The sequence below is a fragment of the Bidens hawaiensis genome, unplaced genomic scaffold (genome assembly GCF_021521415.1).
Source record: "Bidens hawaiensis isolate Kalapana, Puna unplaced genomic scaffold, B.hawaiensis_p1.1 tig00000599_1, whole genome shotgun sequence".
Classification (NCBI taxonomy): Eukaryota; Viridiplantae; Streptophyta; class Magnoliopsida; order Asterales; family Asteraceae; genus Bidens; species Bidens hawaiensis.
The window spans coordinates 2,172,886-2,194,524 of record NW_027491036.1 but is presented as its reverse complement, the minus strand read 5'-3'; positions in this window follow the sequence as shown (position 1 = coordinate 2,194,524).

The following is a 21,639-nucleotide window of genomic DNA, read 5'->3' as shown; positions in this document are numbered from 1 at the left end:
CGAAGATTCATTATTAGAAACTTTTGTGTCCACGGATCGATATTTGGTTCTTACCAATACTATTCTACATATATATGATAGGTACACTTGCCTATTTTGTATGTGTTTAGTCTTAGTAGAAATCACTTTTATAAATTTAAAATACGATCTTGTGCAAGAGCTAAATCTTCCATCCATTACATTTTAAAGCACATGCATGCACACATTAGTTGACTTTACTTTGTAAGATTTAGAATTGAGAAGTGATAAAGGATTTTAGCTCAACATACTTTGTGGAAGAGGTGGTCATACCCTCTGGTATGGTAAATCTTTAAGTGGCTAATGGTTGTTTAGTGACTATCTGGTGGATGCAGGATTAAAATTCACTTCTTATAGCGGCCAGCAATCGGGTGATCTTGGGGTTGTTGGACTTGAGTTTGATTCATGTTGGTGGTGAGCTTCTTGAGCTGCGAGACCTTAGAGCTCAAACTTCTAATTATCTGTGTCTTTTATTTCTTTTGAGTCTAGTAAATATGTGTGAGATTTGAGGAGCACCACATTTTACTCTTATATGTCCACAGTATGTTGGTGCTTTGGGTAGGATAGAAGAGATGTTGGTCCAATACATTACTGCAAATGCCAATAACCAGAAGATGTTAGCTAAGACTGAAATCATCCTGAAAAATCAACATAGTGTTCTTACAAAATATGCATTAGAAAATATTGCTAAGAGACTGGATGAAGAAGAGGAAAACTGGAAAATGCAGGTCATGGAATATGTAGACAAGTCAGACGACGGGATCACTCAAGTAATAAAGACGAAAATGGATGATGAAGTCCACCTCCGATGTCACAGGTTATTATTTCTTAATACTAGAGTGACTCTGATGAAGAAATTTATGAACAAGAGTGGGTTTCTTATCAGAGGTCAATAGTGAATAAAGAAGTGATGGAGGATGAAGTGGATTTTATGAGATTCACTTGAGTGGATGTTTTGAGTTGAGGTAAAGGTTGAAAATAAGTTGTATGAGGATAATGAGTTTTTAGATTTGGAGTTGGAAGGTTTTCTTGAATACGAAGAAGTAGGTGAGTTTGATCCAGAGGGTGATTTAGCATTTTTGAAGCACTACTAGAAGATATGGAAGTGGTGGTAGAGGAAGAACACCGCAGTCGGTCCGTGGAACTTGTAATAAATGTTGCTAAAAAATAATAACCACAGGAGAAGGCGAAGAAAAGAGCATCTGCGAATTGGAATTATTTATAAGGTGTACAGGAAAGAAGAAGCCATTGAAGTTCAATCACAACCAGTCTTCTCGTTAAATACCATGCAAGTTTAATTTTTGGTGGTCTGACCCTTTAAGGTTTTTCATAATATTTTTCAATTCCACCAATAAAACTTTAAAGTTTAACAAGTACCGGGTGGAACTGAACAGGTTAGATAGAGTCCAGGTCAAAGAGAAACCGCCTGATTATGTTCAAGTGTGGGGAGGTTTCGCAGTGTTTGTATAATTAAACGGGTCACTAACGTAGTTTTTTTGTAGTTATTTCTTTGTTTTTTTTTAAGTTTTGCAGGTTTAGTAAGAAGACGGATCCCCATGAAGAGTAAAATGAAAAATATAAGTGTGGAGCATAGCAACTGAGCCGTATACTTCATGTTATTGTTTGCTTCTAATTATTCATGTTGTATTTTATATATTTGTTGGTTGAGTTGGTCCGCTTAATGCTTAATTTTTATCTAATTGATAAGATATATTATTAGATATGATTTCTTATGTTTTTGCCACTTCCATTCGTGTGTGAGAGAATGAGACACTATTTGCTAAGCATGTTCGGAGTAGAAGGGCAGCTTTGGAAGATGACTTTAGCATCAAAATTCATGCGCATATTACCAGCTAAGTATTTTCCATTATATAACTTATTAACTTTTATTTTTTTTTATTTTTAGTTTTAGGTTTTTAGTTTTGTAGTTCGACTTCATTTTCATTTTATTTTGTTTTAAGTCATCATTTTCTTTGCATTGAGGACAATGCAAAATTTAAGTGTGGAGATGTAGTATTTGAGTCATAGTTTAAAATTTATAAAAAAGTAAGTTTTGAAAAATGTCCCTTGAATATAGATTTTTGTTGCACTCAAATAGAAGATGATGATAAATATCGGGAATTGGTTTTTCAAACTACTAATAATAAGAGAATATATAAAAAACACACTTTAACTAAGGATGTATCGTAGGCTTAGCCTTGAGAATGAAAGGGCAGTTTGATGGTTGGCTTTAAAAGAAGAAATATGATTTCTAGTGGGAAACATGTTGGTCCGTGAAAATATGAGATGAAAGGTCGGGCCATACTTAAGCTTCATTTTTAGTTTTACTGTAGAAAAATTAAAAATTTTATAGAAATTTGAATACGTTATTATACGATTCTTGAGGAGTATGCCAACTAGTCGGTGATATAAACTAAATCATACACTTCTAGCTTTAGTGGTTAACACTTCATAGACGTATGGTTATATAACCTTAATTCTTGTATTGATGGGATGCCTCAGGTCCAGAGACCACAAATCTTTTTACAGTTTACCATCTGGGTATCTTCGGATATTTAAAAAATTAAAAGCTTTTGAGATTGAAACCCACAGTTTACTGTAATCACACTCACTTACATCAATTACAGTGAAGTAAAATCTATATGATCTAGTGATCATCCCATTGGCAGTCATACGTGGTCCTCTTACTTGCGTCCCATACCATTAAGAACATGATCAACTAGAGACACGACGTATGTATGCTGACAGATGAAAACTTGTAAAATCACAGGTGGAAATGGGCATGATATGTTGCTTGATACGGGAGTATGTCATGTAGTGGGGAACACTAGTTAGTTAGTTGAATAAATATACATTAATCGTATCTAAATGGCTGCTTTGGTAGACTTTGATGCTTAAATTTAGGTGGAAAAAAATATCCTTAATCGTCTTAGCTATTCATATAAAAAATGCAAAAATAAAAATAAAAAATTGATCTACTAATTATGAGGTTTAAGTGAAGTTGTGGTGTCTCGGTTCGGTAAAAAAAAAAATAAAACGGTTCTTGACTGTGGGTGCCATTAGATTATATGAAATACATGAAATTGTTGGATTTTACTTGTTCCGGTAAAGATCAATTAATGGGTCTAAGTGGACAACAATATTGGTGATTGTGGTTTTAGCGTTAATCGGAGCTTTAATATAACTTATATGTTTTTAAGACTGTAGTTTCCGATTTTGATTCCATTGCATAAGTCTTTTCCAGGGACGAAAAAAGCGTAAGTGTGGGGATATTTGATATAATCATAAATACATACGTTTCCATGTATATATTTTGTATAATATTTTATTAGTTATTGTTCATTTTTTATTAGAATTTGTGTACTAGTAACATATTTGCATTTTGTTGCTTAAAGGTACTCGCTCATAATTAATTGGATAACCGTTAGGAAGTCTAATGTTATTATAGATGTTCTAAGAACTTAATAGAAATCCATATATGTCTTCTTGGGAAGGGTCAGGGGTCCTGTTTGGGTTTTCTTTAAGTGTATATTTTATGATCCCACTTCCATAACAAGCATTTTCTGATTAACTGATAACTAAAACTTTGGGGATTCCAGCCTAGGTGTTTTTCATCATCATCTTATTAAAATCAATAAAATTGTCTTTTGTTTATTTCACTTTTTTTCTTAATTAGTTTTAATTTTATTTTTCATTAAAACCCCCTTTCAATAATTAAAATTAAATAGTTTTGTCTGTCAGTCGAGTCTAATTAGTTAATTTATGTAATTTAAAGAGTCTTGTGGATTCGATATCGGAACTTACTTAGATTTTCTAGAGTCGATTGGTTCACTTTCTGGTTAGTAGTTTAGTCGAGTTTTAGAGTCTAGAGTATTACTTAGTGTCTATTTTAAGTTAAATTAGTTAATAATTTTTAAACTATTTTTAGCACATCAATTTGCCTTTCAAGTGATGAAGTAAAGAAAGGGCTGCTTTCAGTGAGTTGAAACTTTTTAGTGATCACATGAGCTATATGTTCAGTTGTTATAATATGATGTTCAAGTGTAGGTGAAAGAGAAGTTTCTCTGGGAGAAGGAATTCGAGTTGGAGTATTGATTAGCCATTTAACTTTTTGTTGTTGTTCCCCTTTACATATAACAACCTCCTATTTTAGAGGAGGACTGAGGTGCTGGCTTAGGTGGAGGTGTGGCTTGTTTTGAGGAAGTAACAACAGTCAAATTATTTCATGGCTTTGGTGGTAACACAGGTTGTTCAGGCACCTCAACTTCATGAACTACCTTTTTGGTTTTATTTTGGGGTTTGGCTTTTGTTGTTTTCTTGGATGAAATTCTTGTGATGGTATGTGTGGGTTTTACAGGTATAGGCTGAGCACTTGGATAACCTAGAGCAGTGGGCTCTTTTTCTATAACTGCTGTTGCAGAAGCATAAGCAATTTGGACAGATTCTTCCTCATCAACCAAGGTTGTTTATTTGGAATTCTTCATCTCACAAATATCTCATTACTGAGACTTTGATTTTTTTGTTGATGTTTATTTGATCAAATCAGGTTTTGGTAATATCTTCATGAGATATACCATAATGAACCTTGAAAACATCATAAATGGTTTTCCTTTTGTAGCAGTCATTGTTTTTTACATTATTTACCAAATATTAATAAGTAGTTTTTACTAGTAATAATAGGCAAAATTTTGAACATTTAGTGGCAATTCAATCCAACCAGTGGCACGGCATACACTGAAGTAGAGTATGAAACAAAAATTTCATTGAAGGGAGAAAATTTTTTGTATAGTGTGGTTTTTCAGTGAAACCAAATAAACCCTTTCAATGAACTATGATTTCAGAGTTTGTGGTGAAAATTTCTGAGTAAAATCATCATCATTTAACTCTAAATGATGATATGATTGCCTATGACTTACCTACATTTTATTTGATATACAAAGTGTCTTGTTTTCAATGTTATACTGGGTGGTAGCATATTTCAAGAAGTCATTGAGTGTTTGGGGGTAATGATCAGGATCAATCGTCAAGATGTCATAGAAATGACTTCCAATTAATGTCCTGATGATTGAATCATACTCTGGATAGTTAGGGATGGTTATGAGATATGGTAATAAGTTGTGTGGGTTCTTAAATTGAAGGTTTCTAAGGTTTTGTGTCATGTTTACAAAGTATGTGAAGATGATGATGGTAGAAAGAAAGTTGTGAGATTTAATGGTGATAAGATGAGGTTTAATATAGGCAAAAGCTTTCTTTGGAATTAAGAAAGATATTAGGGAAGGTAATTTATGATTGGTGAAGGTTTAAGCGATGTTAGAAAATGGGTGGTTAAAAGTTATCGTTAAAATCATTGTTCTATTGAAACAGCGGCTAGTAAATCCAAACAACTGATGAAAAATGAAACAAGTATTTCTTGTCTTTGATCAGTAGTTGTGAATAAAACTTATCAGTCTTTCTGAAAAGTATTAATTTACATCAGTAGTTTTAAGAAACAAATGTTTTAAACAGTTGTTTTCATTATTTTTTTCAAAAACAGGTTAGAATTTTTAGAAAACATTGATCAATAGTTTGAAAAAAAGTTTACCAGTACTTTGATAACAATAGGTTTCCATTGTATTATACATCAGAAATGTATAACCAATTTTTTGATATTTTTAAGACATTTTTATAAAAAAAATTTCATTTGCTAACAACTGTTTTGATTTTAAAAATGATTATTGAAAAAATTAACATCCCTAATATGAATATTAGTCAATGGATGTTTGCTGAATCAAGTGATTTTGTGAACACATCCGCTAAATGAGTTTTAGATGAGTTATGTTCAATTGAAATCAAACCTTTCTTATAACAGTCTTTCAAGAAGTGGTGTTTGATCGCAATATGTTTGGTCTTTGAATGCTGAACAGGATATTACATAATGCTCAAAGCAACTTCACTATCTAAATTTAATGGTGTTTTTAAAGTTTTTATCCCATAATCCTTTGTAGCCAATGTAATTGAGTTGTGCAACGTGCAGCAAAAATATACTCAACTTCAGAAATTGAGCTTGAAATAGTAGTTTGCTTCTTGCTCTGCCAATACACCAATGCATCTCCAAAGAACTACCATCATCTAGATGTTGACTTTCTTATCATTTGCAACATGCATAATCACTATATTCAAAAACCAACAAGTTGGGTCTTCGCACTGGATAGATACTAGATATCTAAGGTAGGTGCACCTTTGAGATATCTAAACATTCTTTTAATAGCATATAAGTGAGATTCCCTTGGTGAAGCTTGATATCTTGCACACACACATTTGCATGCATTATATCAGGCCTAGAAGCAGTTAGATAAATTAGAGATTTAATCATGCATCTATACAAGGTTTGATCAACATACTCACCAGTTTCATCAGGTGATAATGGATCCATTTTGCTCATAGCTGCTGAACTTGCTTTGCATTCAGTCATTTTAAACTTTTCAAGGTGATTTTTAACACATTTTGATTTATGTAGAATAATTCATGTTTTAGTTTGTTTAACTTGCAAGCCCAAAAGTACTGTAACTTACCCAAGTTACTCATTTCAAATTTAGATTCATGAGCTTTGCAAAGTTATCACATAATTTTAGATTTGTGGATCCAAATATGATGTCATCTACACAAATCAGAACTAGAAGTAAGTTATTTCCCTATCTTTCAAGAAACAAAGTTTTGTCAATTTGTCTTATTATAAAGTGATTTGAAATCAAAAATGAGGAAAGTCTGTCATACCAGATCCTTGGAGCTTTTTTGAGTCCATAAAGTGATTTCTTCAATCTGTAGACATAGTCTGGATTAAAAGCATCTTCAAACTCTGGTGCTTGTGTAACATATTCCTCTTCTAGAATGTCACCATAAGGGAAAGCTCTTTTGACATTTATCTGGTATGCCTTGATGTTGTAAGTGGTTGCATATGCATGGAAGAGCCTGATATCTTCAGTCTTGCAACATGTGCAAAGGTTTCTTCATAGTCAATGCCATCCTCTTGTAGATAGCCTGGAACTACTAGTCTTGCCTTGTTTTTTATTACAACCCATGCTCATCAGTCTTGTTCCTAAATACCCATTTTGTACGAATATGAGTTGAACCTTCTTGTCTTGGGCATAGTTACCATACATGCATCTTGGTGAACTACATGAATTCCTCTTGCATAGCCTCTACCCAACTATTTTCTCTTAGAGCAATTTGATACTTGGTTCAAGTTGAGATAGAAAACCAGCAAAGAAACATACATTTCCTTTTTGACTTCCGGTGAAAACACCATGTTGTATGTTACCAATTATCTGTTCTTGAGGACGAGCTAGATGAGACGCATAAGGAAAAATGTCCCTTATAGTGTTTGAGGAATGTTTTGGTGAAACTACTGATGAAGAACAAGTTGTTAAAAGTGGAGGTATTGGGGGTAAACATGTTGTTAAAGATATCAAGATTAAACAAATTAGAAGGATCAATAGGAATTGTGAATCATAAAATTCATTAAATTTTACATTTAATGTTTCTTCTATAGACTTTGCTTTGGAGTTGAAAAATTTATAGGCTTTATAAGTAGAGAAATAGCCTAGAAAATAACCACAATCTATCTTGGCTGCAAATTTTAAAATTGAATCTTTCAAGTTTAAGATGAAACATGGGCAACCAAAGGCTTTGAAAAATGAGATTAATGGATTGATATTGTAAATAATTTCATAGGTTGTTTTCTCATGTCTTTTATTTATTAAATCATTAACTGAACATAATCAGCAATACAAACTGTCTCTGCCCAAAAATATAAAGGTATGCCTGAATCGACAAGCATTGATCTAACTAGGGGTGTTCAAAGTAGGATATCCGGAGTTTTGGATGTCCGAAAGTCGGAATTCGGAAATCCGACCATTCCGGATAGTGGATTTCACTATCCGAATCCGAATCATAACCGAAATTTCGGATATTCGTTCGGATAGTGAAATGGATATCCGAAAATATGAAAATATAAGAAAGAAAGAAAGAAAGAAACAAAGAAAGAAAGAAAGAAAGAACAATACTAACTAATTGCATAAATGTTATTTTAAATAAATCTAATTCTTTGTCTAGCTGTACATCATTAGAACAGTTAAAACCTCAATATATTTTTTTCACAATAGTTAAACTGTGATGAACACTGCTCCGCCACCCAGCCATAAACTACCACTGGGTACGAAGTAACGCTGGCTAAAATCCTGAAATCCACCAGTCACCGTCACTCCATCGCCTTCCTCTCCATCTCCATTTCATATGAAGATCAAACCGTAGATGTCCGTTCTGTCTCCCTCGTCGTTTCTCCAGTAAAAAATGATATGATGTGATAATGGATCTAAATCCGTTTTTGGTGGCTGTTTCTATGTTTGGTGGTTATAGTTCCGGATATGTGGGTTGGTTCCATTTTTGGTGTGGTGGCGGCCGATAAGGGGGTGGTGTAGTGGTGGTCGGAGAAGAGTAGGGGGAAGAATAGAGACAAGAGTTAGTGAAATTGATAATGATCAGAAGTGAATGGGAGCTGCAATTAGGAATTTAGGTTTTGTAAAAGTTATATAAATAAATATAATAAAAAAAGTAAAAAATAATTAAATTTAATTTTCGGATATCATATCCGAAATATCCAAAAATTTTCAAAAACTACAATCCGAATCCAAAAATTCGGATATTCGGGATTCGGATATCCGGATTTTCGAATAATTCGGATTCGGATTTTCAGATAGAGATTCAGATTCGGATTTTTTTCGAACACCCCTAGATCTAGCAGCTTCAATGGGTTTCATGTTATTCCTTTATACTACTCCATTTTGTTGAGGTTGCCTTGGAATGCTGCAGTGTCTGATAATGCCTTTTGAGATACAAAAGGTATTTAGCACTTCATTTTTTAATTCAGTTCCATTGTCACTTTTTAAGATTTTACAGGCATATCAAATTGTTTCTCCATTTGTACTATGAAGTTGTTGATATATTCAGCAGTTTCCTCATTTGAGTGCAAGAAGAATGTCCAAGTGAATCTTGAGTAATCATCTACAATCACAAGACAATACCTTTTCATTCCAAGACTTGGTATTCTAATTGGTCCAAAAAGGTCCATGTGTAAGATATTGAAACAAACAGCAATTTTGGATTCTTCTATTGATTTATATGAAACATTAAGTTGTTTGCCTTTCAAACATGCAACACAAGTTTTGTCACGGAAATATTCTTTGACAGGGTGACCTGTAATCCGATGTTTCTTGGTTAGATCGTTAATTGTTTGCAAATTAATATGGCCAAATCTCATGTGCTATAGATTTGTTTCTTTGATTGATGCTTTACTAAGAAAACATGTTGGAATAGGGCATTTGTTATCATTATACATGTCTACTGCATAGATGTTGCCACTCTTGTTTGCAGTTAACAAAGTGCTTTCTGCAACCAGTTTTTCATTCTATTTTACATAGTCATAGTTGACAATTTTGAATGTTTTCTTGGTAAATAAAGCACCATAACCTTTATCACACATTTTTCATACACTTAGAAAATTGAATTTAATTTGTCAATCAAGTTAACATAATCAAATATTAACTTACCTGAGCCTAACGAGCTTCGCTTTTCATCATTTACCAAGGATACTGCTCCCCTTTCATGGTTCTTGAATTCAGAGAGAAGAGACATGTTCCATGTCATGCGCCTAGAACCCCCACTATCAACATACCATAAGCTTTCAAGTCATGTGCAAGCTCTCTAAACATTTAAAGGAAATTAGTTAGAAGGACTAACCCAAGCCCCTTTGGTCTTAGGTTGCTTATTTGAGGAAGATAAATCAATTTTCTGTTGAATACTCTTTACAAGATTCATCAATTGTTTTTCTTTTATTTTTCATCAACACTTTAAAAGAACGTTGTAGATCGATCAACGGTATGAATATCCACGAAGATATCTACTCTATAATGTTAAGTGCGAAAATCATAACAAGGTGAAAAACTCAAAGATATCTCTTTAATGAGTTAAGTACCATTTTAGTACATGTGGTTTGGTCAACTACGCAACTTTGGTACTTATTTTTTATTTTGTGCAAATGGCTACCTCAGTTTAAAAAAAAACATTCATTTTTAGTACTTTTTTTCTAACCCCGTCTATTTTTCCGTTAAGTCAGAGATAATTTGGTAACTTCGTTATTTTCTTTGTTTTTTCCTTTTCTTTCAAACGCTTTATGTTGTAAACCCCAAATCCACAGTCATAACATCAAAATCCAAATCCTAATCCCCAAACCCTTTCTCCATATCATCATAGGGTTTGAAGTTTTACGATATTTGGGGATTTAGGGTTTACAAGCTATAAACGTTTAAAAGAAAAGAAAAAAACAAAGAAAATAACGAAGTTACCAAGTTATCTCTGACTTATCGGAAAAAATAGACGGGGTTAGATAAAAGTACTAAAAATGCAAGTTTTTTGAAACTGAGGTAGCCATTTGCACAAATAAAAAAATATGTACTAAAGTTGCGTAGCTGACCAAACCACAGGTACTAAAATGGCACTTAACTCCTCTTTAATATTCTCTTTTATTCATTGATAGCAGTGAAGTATAACATGATATGACAATATAAGAACATGTACAAAATGCCAAATGGACAAATGAATACTATAGCCAAGAAACACATATATAGGCAGCCTTGGACTTATACATCGTATAAGATATACGACACCTAAGTTAGGCGTCGTATAAGTTATACGATGTATAACTATTGCATTCCAAACATTACAATACAATCCAAATCACTAAGTATCAAGACCTATACACAAGATCTAAGCAATATACGTTTTATGCACTAAGAATCTCCCCCTTGGATATTGCTAAGCTTTGTTGTTTAAGCAAATAGACATTTCATGCACTAACAATACCTTCCCTCGGATATTGCTTAAACTAGGTCAACCAATGCACAAATACAATTAAGCACACTGCCTTTTAACCTAATTTTTTACTGGACTTGGGACAAGATGATCAATGTACTATCATCTTCCCTTTCGCTAAAGAAAACTCATTTTTGAGGAGCATTTCAAATGTTTTTGGTTTTTAACATATTTGAATGTTTTTTCCTTTTTCAAAATCTAAAATGTTAAATGTTTTTGGATTTTCTATCAAATTTTCTCCCCCCTAAAATCAAAAAACATATTATTGGATTTTTGAAAAGAAAGCATGTACAAAAATAAAATTTATTGTTTGATGTGGTCTACTGACATTTAGGTATATTAGTCACTTATAGTAAATCAAAATGGAAGCCTCATTAACAAGAATAGGCATTTAATAACATAAAACGGATATGAAATGAAAACGGTAATGAGCTCCATTTATTTTTCTTTACATCTTTCCAGATTTCCAGTGTATGCCCAACCCTCCATTGATTTGACAGTGTTTAGCACAACCATACTCCAATGATAGACGTTATGAATCTTGGGAGCCCATGCATGCACAGTTTAAGGAAACAGAGAAATCTAAGCTCCATTGGTCTTGGACCTTTTAACATTTTCAAAAATCTTAATAGTTTTGGAATCTTCAGACAAATTCGTTAAATCAGAACTCTTGCTATTTGAACTTCCAGAATTGACATGTAAAATTGTTGAATTTTCTGAACTTTCGAATTTTACTGATATGAGATTGTTATCCGAACTTTCAGAACATGGCTATTTTTCAATAAAAACTTGTTTGGATTTGACATATGAGTCTTTTTTTAATGATCCAATGATATAACTATGACTTGAATCTTTTCACATAAAATTTCAAACTTTATAACCTTTTTACATCACAATCTTTCAAATCAAAAACCTCAACAAATTTTGGTTTCCCCGAAATAGGTTTAACGGTATCGTCTTATCTTTTGAAAGTTTGTTTTGGAGGATCCTTTGGAATAGATTTAACGTTTAAATTCAAATTAGAGTCACACTTGAGCTCGTATTTTTAGATTTTGAATTTTGAAATTTTTGTTTTTCTATTTTAAAAACATCTTGGTTATCTTTAGATTAAACAACATCTGATTTTGGAATGTAAGCAAACTTAGGTCTATTCTTATAACAAGGAGTTTCCTCAGATTGTTCACATTTGTCTTTTTGAACTAAGAAATCCTTATTGGATTGATTTCGATACTGGCTATCTTTCTCGCTCTCAGATGTCGTACCATGAACGAATTCAACCTTATTAACAAAATATTGGTGGTTGCCCAAAACCCAATTACCATGATCATGCTTACACCCCACACCATGATCATTATATCCATAAACAAATTCCCCGATTACCACTTTGTACCAGTCGGTTTGGGGAGAATATTGTCCAGGATAAAGTTGCTGCTTTGTAACTATTATGCTTCAAATCAACTCTTCAGTTTCAATTTTAACAGTTTGAAGTTCTTGTATAATGCAAAATTTTCTTCAATGTGTCTATTAAGGGCAATTTGTATATCACTGACAGTCTGTTTTAACATCAAAAGAGTTTTCTCATCTTGATTAATTTTTTTGAAGGTGCCTTTTCGCTTTTTGAAGCTTATCATAAGCTTCCTTAATACATTTAAAAATTATTTAGTTTAGAGTCGGTGTGAGTTTTTTACATTTTATACTCCATATCTTTTTCTAAACATTCTTCATAAAGTAACTCACATTTTTCAAATGATTTCAAAATTTGAATGTTTACTGACTCATGATTAGACTCGGTTTTGATTTTTACTTGATAATGAGCTGTCACACCATCAAAATCCACTAACATAATTCTACCATTAGAGGGTGTGAACTAACATGATCGAAGTCATTAGTTATATCAAATATCATTATTAAATTCTTTTAAAAAAAGTCATACAAGTCTGAAATAAGTGCAGAAGCATAAATAGTAATGTAAATTGTTGCACCAACACAGGACGAATTAAAGTAACAGTTGATATGATAAAGTTAAAAGCAATTTAAAAAGTTTGAGAATAGTGCATGCATGTCCTAAACCGCACGCCTGTCTCGGCTACCTAAGATAAACATACTAAAAGTGTCAACACAACTTTGGTGAGTTCATTGGTTTAAGTAAATTAAGTGTTGCATTTTAGTGTTACTAGATTGAGTTATATATATATATATATATCAATAGGTAGCTAACCTATCAAGCATGTATTACTAAGTGTTGACACCGAAGCTGATTGATTGTACGTTTGCCTTGCCACCATGTCAACCACGACCATGGTAATGTGTTAGCCAAAATTACACCCACTCGACCTATAGTCGAGTTTAGAGTCGGGTGGGGTTTGTCAAAACCAGTAGTACTACTCAACATTAACTCGCTATTATCAAATATTAACCGGTTCGATTGTTTCAGAAGGACTTAGTTGGTTTGTTGCTAGTTAGTCTTACAAGTGATATATACATAGTAACAAAATCTATTACGTTTGGAGTATGTTATCTCCCCCTATAAAACGTTAAAAAGTAAGAGGGGCCGTGAAACTCACTGTTTGCGAAGTTACCGAAGTTCGAGAAAAGCGTGCGTAAAGGAAATCCTCACTAGTGCTCTAAAACAAAAATGAGATTTCTAAGTGTTTTGAACCATGAGTGAGTCTCTCGACTCGACACATAAAAGTTATGCATGAGATGTGTTCGTGTTACATTTGTGAAACAAGTGCGACTCAACAACACGTTGGTGATAAGTTACGGGTGTGATCAAGTATGGTATTAAATGTTACTATGATATATTTTCAGTAAATCATCAACTACAAGGGCATATATGTCAAACACAATTCAAACGTCGATCAAACAATCACTTTTCACCTTCCAAATTCCAATCAAGAATTCAGCAGCTAAGTTTTTGAGACAGAATTTAACACGCCAAGATTACTCTATTTCACTATTCATAACATGCACATAAAATCACCAAAATTTACCACAGAAGAAAGCGTGAGTTAGGATTCTAAAAATATTTTTATTATACTTTTAGCATATACGGTTTTATCATAATAATTAAAACAAAACAGTAGGTACACGGTAGTCATTATCATGCGCAACAAAATGTTCTTGACTTGTCCCGTTACATGGTTAATCCAATTAATGCAAGGCCAATTGGGTTAGATTCCACACTCAATTTACTAACTTTCAGATGTGGAATCAACACAATTTGTTTTTTCGTTTGTGAGATATGCTATTAACAAGTCAGCCTATAAAAAGGCTTCCCAAATCAGAACTGCACAACTAATTTATAAATTAATAAAAAGTGACTTCCAGATGTCCAAAAATAACAAACTTAGATTCCTTAGAAACTAGACTCGACCTACTACATGATAGATTCAATAATCACTTCAAAACATATAATTAAGATCAAGTTTAGGGCTGTCCCACGGTTCAGAATTGCGAGAACCGAACCGGAACAGAAAATGACTAAAAGTTAGAACTAGAACCAGAACCGGTTATAGTAAACCGGTTCGGTTCCAGAACCGGTAAAGTCGTTTCTCGCTAATCGGTTCTGGCCAGAACCATTTCCGCTATATATTTATCAAATATGTTGTGCAAACTCTGCAAATTACAAAACAAGTTTATATAATTGTAAGTCTTCTTTCACGGTAAAATTAACTTAGATTACAACATGAACATCTGTTATACTTTTGATTAAAAGCCTAATTGTTTAAGATAAATGAATCGTTAGCTATGATAGATTAAATGAAGTTCATATCATTTCATTTTAAATTATGCTAATAGATTAAATCATAATTGATCACGGTTGCTAGGTCTTGAACGAAAAGAAAGAAGATTTGATTTAAATAATGATTGAATGGATGCGGTTAATAAGTTACTCTTTAAAAATGGGTATTGGTAAATTTAGTTAAAACATTTTTTTAACATTTCGGTTCTTCGGTTCCAAGTCTAGAGCCGCCGGTTTTACCCGGAACCGAACCGCGAACTGTTTAATGCAAATTCTGAGAATCGAGAACCGTAATGTAATAACGGTTAGCGGTTCTGAGGCACCAGCTCGGTTCCGGTTCCGCAGTTCTATCGGTTCCGAACCGTTTTTTGCTCATCCCTAATCAAGTTACAACCGTATTAACACGCATCTATGATTCTGTCCAGCATCAGTTTTCACCAAAATCCAACAAAGTAATAACCTATGAACAATTAATCATGCATACAATCCTCTAGACCCACAATCCATCAACCATGCATCTCAATTTCACCTTTCATGGTTATTTAGGGTTTACTCAAAAATCCAATTTCAAACAAACATGCAATTGACAATCAATAACAACACAACTAGTAATCAATTCACTAGTGTTTATCAACAAACATACAATTAAACCCTAACTCATCGTTAACCATCAACTTCAAGATCTAGAGTTTTGATTAACATGCTTAATGATGCAATTAAATCAATATAATAGGCTAGAGAGGGTGTTTAATTACCTAGTTAGCACCTTGGACCTTCAAACAAGCTTGAAATATTTTGTATATATGTGTGTGTGGTTTCGGCCGAACAAGAGAGAGGGGAGGGGGCTGCCGTTTGCAAGGGGGTGGGGAGGGATTAGGGTTGGGTGATTATGTTGTTTAAATATTTGGCATGTTACACTTTACCCCCTAACCTTCTAGTTCACCTAATTCTAGCACAAACTAGTCTATTTCATCCATAATATAATGTTACACTTGCAAGCACGTAGTCACATATAAACATAACACGTACTTATACCAAGTAATTGTTTATATTAATTATTGTTTGTTCACCAACGATTTGAGCCGACTCATTTGTGGTTCGGTGAAACTCCGAAAGACTATTTGTGTAATGATTGTCACATTTGATTTAAACTCTAACTAAATGCAATCAGGAATGTGTTAACTGGAATGACATGGTTCATGTGATTTTAAGTTTGAATTAACGGAGTTCGGGTTAACGGAGTTAACCTGAAATTGACGAGTGTCACATCATTCCCTTGTTGAAAGAATTTTCGTCCCAAAAATTTGTGTCATGTCGCGATGGCTGATGAAAAAGGCCAAAATTTTCAGTTTGTCACATCATCCCATATTGAAAGAAATTTCGTCCTGAAATTTAATTCATACCTCTGGTGTTTTCTGATGGTTTGTCGGCTTTCGCGGTTTTCAGTGCTTGGTTAACCCTTTGAAAAGGTGGGGATATTTTTTCATCATTTGATCCTCGCATTCCCACGAGAACTCTGGTCCACATCTTGAGTTCCAACAAACTTTAACGATGGGAATCTTCTTGTGTTTGAGTGTTTTGGTTTCCCAATCCACGATTTCGACTGGTTCTTCAATAAAGCGTAACCGTTCCTCAACTTGAAATTCGCCCAAAGGAATTGCTAGTGCTTCTTAGGAAGGCATTTCTTCAAGTTGGATACATTAAAAACATTATGTACGCCACTGAGCTCTGCTGGTAAATCCAATCGGTACGCTACCGGGCCATTATGTTCGGTTATTCGGAATGGGCCAACGTATCGTGGATTGAGTTTGTTTCGCTTCCCAAAACGAACTACACCCTTCCAAGGTGAGACTTTTAGTAAAACCTTGTCATCCACTTGGAATTCCAGAGGTTTTCGGCCTTGTCGGCATAGCTCTTTTGGCGATCCCGTGCTGCTTCCATGCGATTTCGGATTTGGACAATCTTTTCTGAAGTTTCAAGTACTAATTCTGGGTCAGTCATTTGACTATCACCCACCTCTGCCCAGCAAAGAGGCGATCGACACCTTCGTCCGTACTACGCTTCAAACGGCGCTGTTTAATACTGGCGTGGTAGATGTTATTGTACGAAAACTATACAAGAGGCAAGTGGGGTTCCCAACTCTTTCCAAAATCCAATACGCATGCACGCAACATGTATTCCAATGTTTGAATGATACATTCACTTTGCCCATCCGTTTGAGGATGGTATGCTGTGCCTAGCGCACTCTGTAGTGACTTCCAAAAGTGCGAAGTGAAACGGGGGTCTCGATCCGATATGATTGAGACATGTACTCCGTGTCTAGCCACAACTTCTTTCATGTAAATGCGAGTCAGTCTTTCCATCTTGTACGATTCCTTGATTTCTAGGAAATTTGATGACTTAGTCAACCGATCAATGATCACCCAGATGGTATCGCATCTCGTCGGTGTCTTTTGTAGTCCTGTGATGAAGTCCATGGAAATGTGTTCCCACTTCCACGTTGGGATTTCCTGTTGCTGTAACAGACCAGATGGTTTATGATATTCCACTTAGACTCTTTCACATGTGAAACATTTGCTCACGTAGGTGGCAATGTCGGCTTTCATGTTTGGCCACCAGTATAGTACTTTCAGGTCATGGTACATTTTGTCTGACCCAGGGTGAATGGAATATCGGGATTTGTGTGCCTCGTCCATCACAAGATTCCTCAGGTCTCCGTAATGAGGGACCCAAATCCTGTTATTGAAATATCGGACCCCATTCGATTTGGTTTCAAGTTGCTTATCCATGCCCCGCATGAGTTCTGATGAGAGGTTTTCATCTTTCAAAGCTTCAAGTTGAGCAACACGAATCTGATCAGGTAAGTTGGCATGAATCATGAGTTGTAATGCTCCCAGTCGTCTAGGCTTAAGGGTTTCCTTCCTTCTAAGAGCGTCGGCCACTACATTGGCCTTGCCCGGGTGGTATTTGATGGCATAATCAAAATCCTTACGTAGCTCGACCCAACGACGTTGTCGCATGTTCAACTCCTTTTGATAGTATACATGTTGGAGACTCTTGTGGTCGGTATAAATGGTAAACTTGGTACCGTACAAGCAATGTATCCATATCTTAAGGGCAAACACTACAGCTCCGAGTTCCAAGTCATGGGTCGTATAGTTCTTCTCGCGTACCCGTAGTTGTCGAGAGGCATAAGCTTTAACATTCTCTAGTTGCATTAGGACGCAGCCGAGACCCTGTATCGATGCATCATAATGTAATGTAAAATTTTTTGTTCCCTCGGGTAAGGCTAGGATAGGCGCGATACAGAGCTTTGTTTTCAAAAGGTGGAAGGCAGACTCCTACGCGTCACCTCAATTGTATTTAGTACGCTTGTGTGTCAGTGCGGTGAGAGGTTGAGCAATTTTTGAAAATACCTCCATGAAATGTCGGTAGTTGCCAGCTAATCCTAGGAATTATCGTACCTCAATCGGAGTCTTAGGTGCTTCCCAGTTTTTAATGGCCTCTACCTTGCCTAGATCAACATGGATACCACTCTTATTGATCACATGTCCTAAGAAGTGAACCTCGCGAAGCCAAAATTCGCATTTAGAGAGCTTAGCGTACAATTGTTCCTTCTTTAGTAATTCCAGGATTAACCATAGGTGTTCTTCATGGTCGGCCTTGTTCTTGGAGCAGATGAGGATATCGTCAATAAAAACAATAACAAATTTGTCGAGATACGCCTTGCATACTCTATTCATGAGGTCCTTGAATATGGCTGGTGCATTGGTTAAGCCGAAGGGAATAACTGAAAACTCATAGTGACCGTACCGAGTTCTGAATGCCGTCTTTGAAATGTCTTCTTTGCGCACCCTTAATTGGTGGTAACTAGATCTCAGATCAATCTTTGAGTAGTATCTCGACCCTTGAAGCTGGTCGAATAGATCATTAATTCGGGGTAAAGGATAACGGTTCTTGACTGTCACCTTGTTCAGCTCCCGATAGTCGATGCACATGCAGAATGTCCCGTTTTTCTTTCGGACAAAAAGGACAGGGGCTCCCCATGGTGATAAGCTGGGTCGGATGAAACATTTATCCAATATGTCTTGTAATTGAGTGGACAATTCTTGGAACTCTGCCGGTGCGAGCCGGTATGGGGCTCCAGCTATGGGTACAGCACCGGGGGTTAACTCGATTTGGAACTCGACTTTTCGAATGGGTGGGAGTCCTAGCAAATCTTCCGGGAAGACTTCCGGAAAATCTCGCACAATCGGTATGTCTTCGATACGCTTCTCCTCCTCGGGTTTTCCAATAACATGAGCTAAAATCACCGGATGACCCTTTCGCAAATATTTCTGTGCCTTCATGAGTGTGATGATGCTAGTAGTCATGCCGTTTTTCTCGCCCTGTATGGAGATGATTTCGCCGGAAGGAGTAGTGATACAGGCTATTTTGTCATTGCATAAAATATCAGCTCTATTTTCGGATAGCCAGTCCATGCCGAAAACAACGTCGAAACTACCAAGTGTAAAGGGTATGAGGTCGATATCGAAGGTATGACCCGACAGTTTCAACTTACATCCCGCTAGTACATGTGTTGTTTCTATAGACTTACCGCCAGCTAATTCAAGAAGAAACTTAGCATATAACGGTGTCGGGGTCAAGTCTAATAGTTTACTAAAGACTTTCGACACAAAACTCCTATCAGCTCCAGTGTCAAACAAAATAGAAGCAAAACAATAATTTATGGGAAACTTACTGGTAACCACGTTTGGATCGCTGCGAGCCTGGCCTGGTCCAATGACGAAAGCTCTACCTATAGTACCGCCTTCGTTATTGTTGTTGCCTCAATTTCTCTCATTTTGTTTCAGTTTAGGACAGTCCTTCTTGAAATGACACTCCTGGCCACACTCAAAGCACCCTTTCTTAGTTACAGACTATTTAGGAGCGCCCTTACCCGTGAGTTCCACTCTACAGTCCTTGGCCTGATGACCCAATTTACCGCATCGCTGATATTTAATATGGTCGCATGGGCCAGAATGGTGATAGTTACACTTGTTGCACTTTGGGTACTTTCCGGCATAGCTACTCGAACCCTGTCCGCCACCGTTGTTGTTGTTGGAACCTTGATTATTGAAGTTCCAGGAGGTTTCAGGTCTACGGTGATGTTGTTGTTGTGGAGGGTTCGATGATGAGGATCTCATGTTGTCAAACTTCCTTTTTCCATTCCCAGAGTTGTTGTTGTCGTTACCCGAGTTGTCAAGGGTTTTCGAGATGGAACCTGGGGTAACGCACCTTGGGCCACTACTTGATCCGTCAGCTTGTGGGCTATTCGAATTGCCTGCTGTATGATGTTCGGTTTGGAAAACGTCACCATACCCTGAATCTGGGGCACTAAACCATCAATGTACATCTCAATTATTTTACTCGGTGGCTCTATCATCCGCGCGCACATCACCACCAGTTCATGAGAACGGGTGGTGTAAGCTTAAATTTCAGAGTCCACCATATTCAAAGCCCAAAATTCTAATTCCAGTTTCGAGATCTCCTCTCTAGGACAATACTCTTCCTTCATCATGTTCTTGAATTCGTCTCAGTTCATGGAATTCGCCAAATCCAGTCCGAGTATCTGCACATTGAAATTCCACCAGATGAGGGCTGAATCTTGCAGCATTCCAACAGCAAACTTGACTCTGCTTGCTGGTGGGCAGTTGCACATTTCAAAGGCTGACTCAGCTTTCTCGGCCGAATGCAGGAACCCTCTGGCTCCCTCAGTGCCCTTAAACGAGTTAGGTTTACAATCCAAGAAGTTCTTGAAGGTACAGACTCGGCTTGGCCTCCGACTTGCTTTTGAACATGAGCAGCCAGAGCCGCCGCCGCGTGGTAGTTCAGTAAGGCTTGTAGTTCTGCTGCGGTCATGTTGATGTTACCGCTACCGCGTCCAGCGTTTCTTCCGGCAATTTCCTTAAAATTACAGTATAAAATGTTAGACATGAACACTCGATTTCATATACAATACACCATACATGTAATAAAAAATAGGAAATAAAAGAAATAAAATGTTCACACATCGCATCACAACCATATAATAATCCCAATAATAGTTCTTGATTAAAACCATTGTATTTGCTACAAAATATATATAATCAATCCTTAAAATCATAGAAAATATAAGTTGGATGGAGATAACCCCCCATCTAGGTGTTATCATCCTGAGATGTCGTCGTCTGATGACACGTCCGAGTGTGCCTCCTCCTCAGCCGGCTCTTCCTCTAGGTCTTCTTCAGGATCCTCCTCAGGATTTTCTTCAGGGTTCTTCTCCACTTCTGCTGCGTCCACAGCAATTTGTGCCTCTAGTGTTGCGCAACAAGCGAGAGCTACCGCTGCATTGCCTCTTGCATCTCTAAGTTCTTCCTACAAGTCTAAGATTTTTTATTGCATCTTGAGTACTAGCCTCATTATATGAACATGAGCATCTTGAGTTTCCTTCATTGCGTCAGTCAGGTATGAAAGTCTCTTCCTTACCTCCGCTCCATCCCCTAGTAACCCAGTTACCTTCGCTCTCGTTTAGTGCATGATGTTAACTTCACGATCCATACAGGAGACGAAAGCTGCGAAAACGCGCTCCATCGGAAGGGTTAGAGGTGGTAGTGTGTTGTAAGACATAGTACATCCAAAGATGGGTAGTGGGGGAACTTCCTCACGATAAACATACTGCTCAGCCAAACTTGGGTACCAACCCCAGTTACTGTTGCTCTCGTGTCTGACTCCAGATGGGCAATGCCTCTTCGGTGCGGGGGTTGTTAGTGTTGGGCCTGCTCGAGGTGGTGATGGTTTGGAAACCCGCGGTTCCTTTTCTGGGGCGTGGGACATCGGGTTGGATAATGATGATGGTGTTGACATTCCTACAGAATAGGTCGTGTATGGTTTACGCGCGTATGAGTGATTGAGGAAAAGAAATAAAGAAAGTAAATAAATAAATAATATAT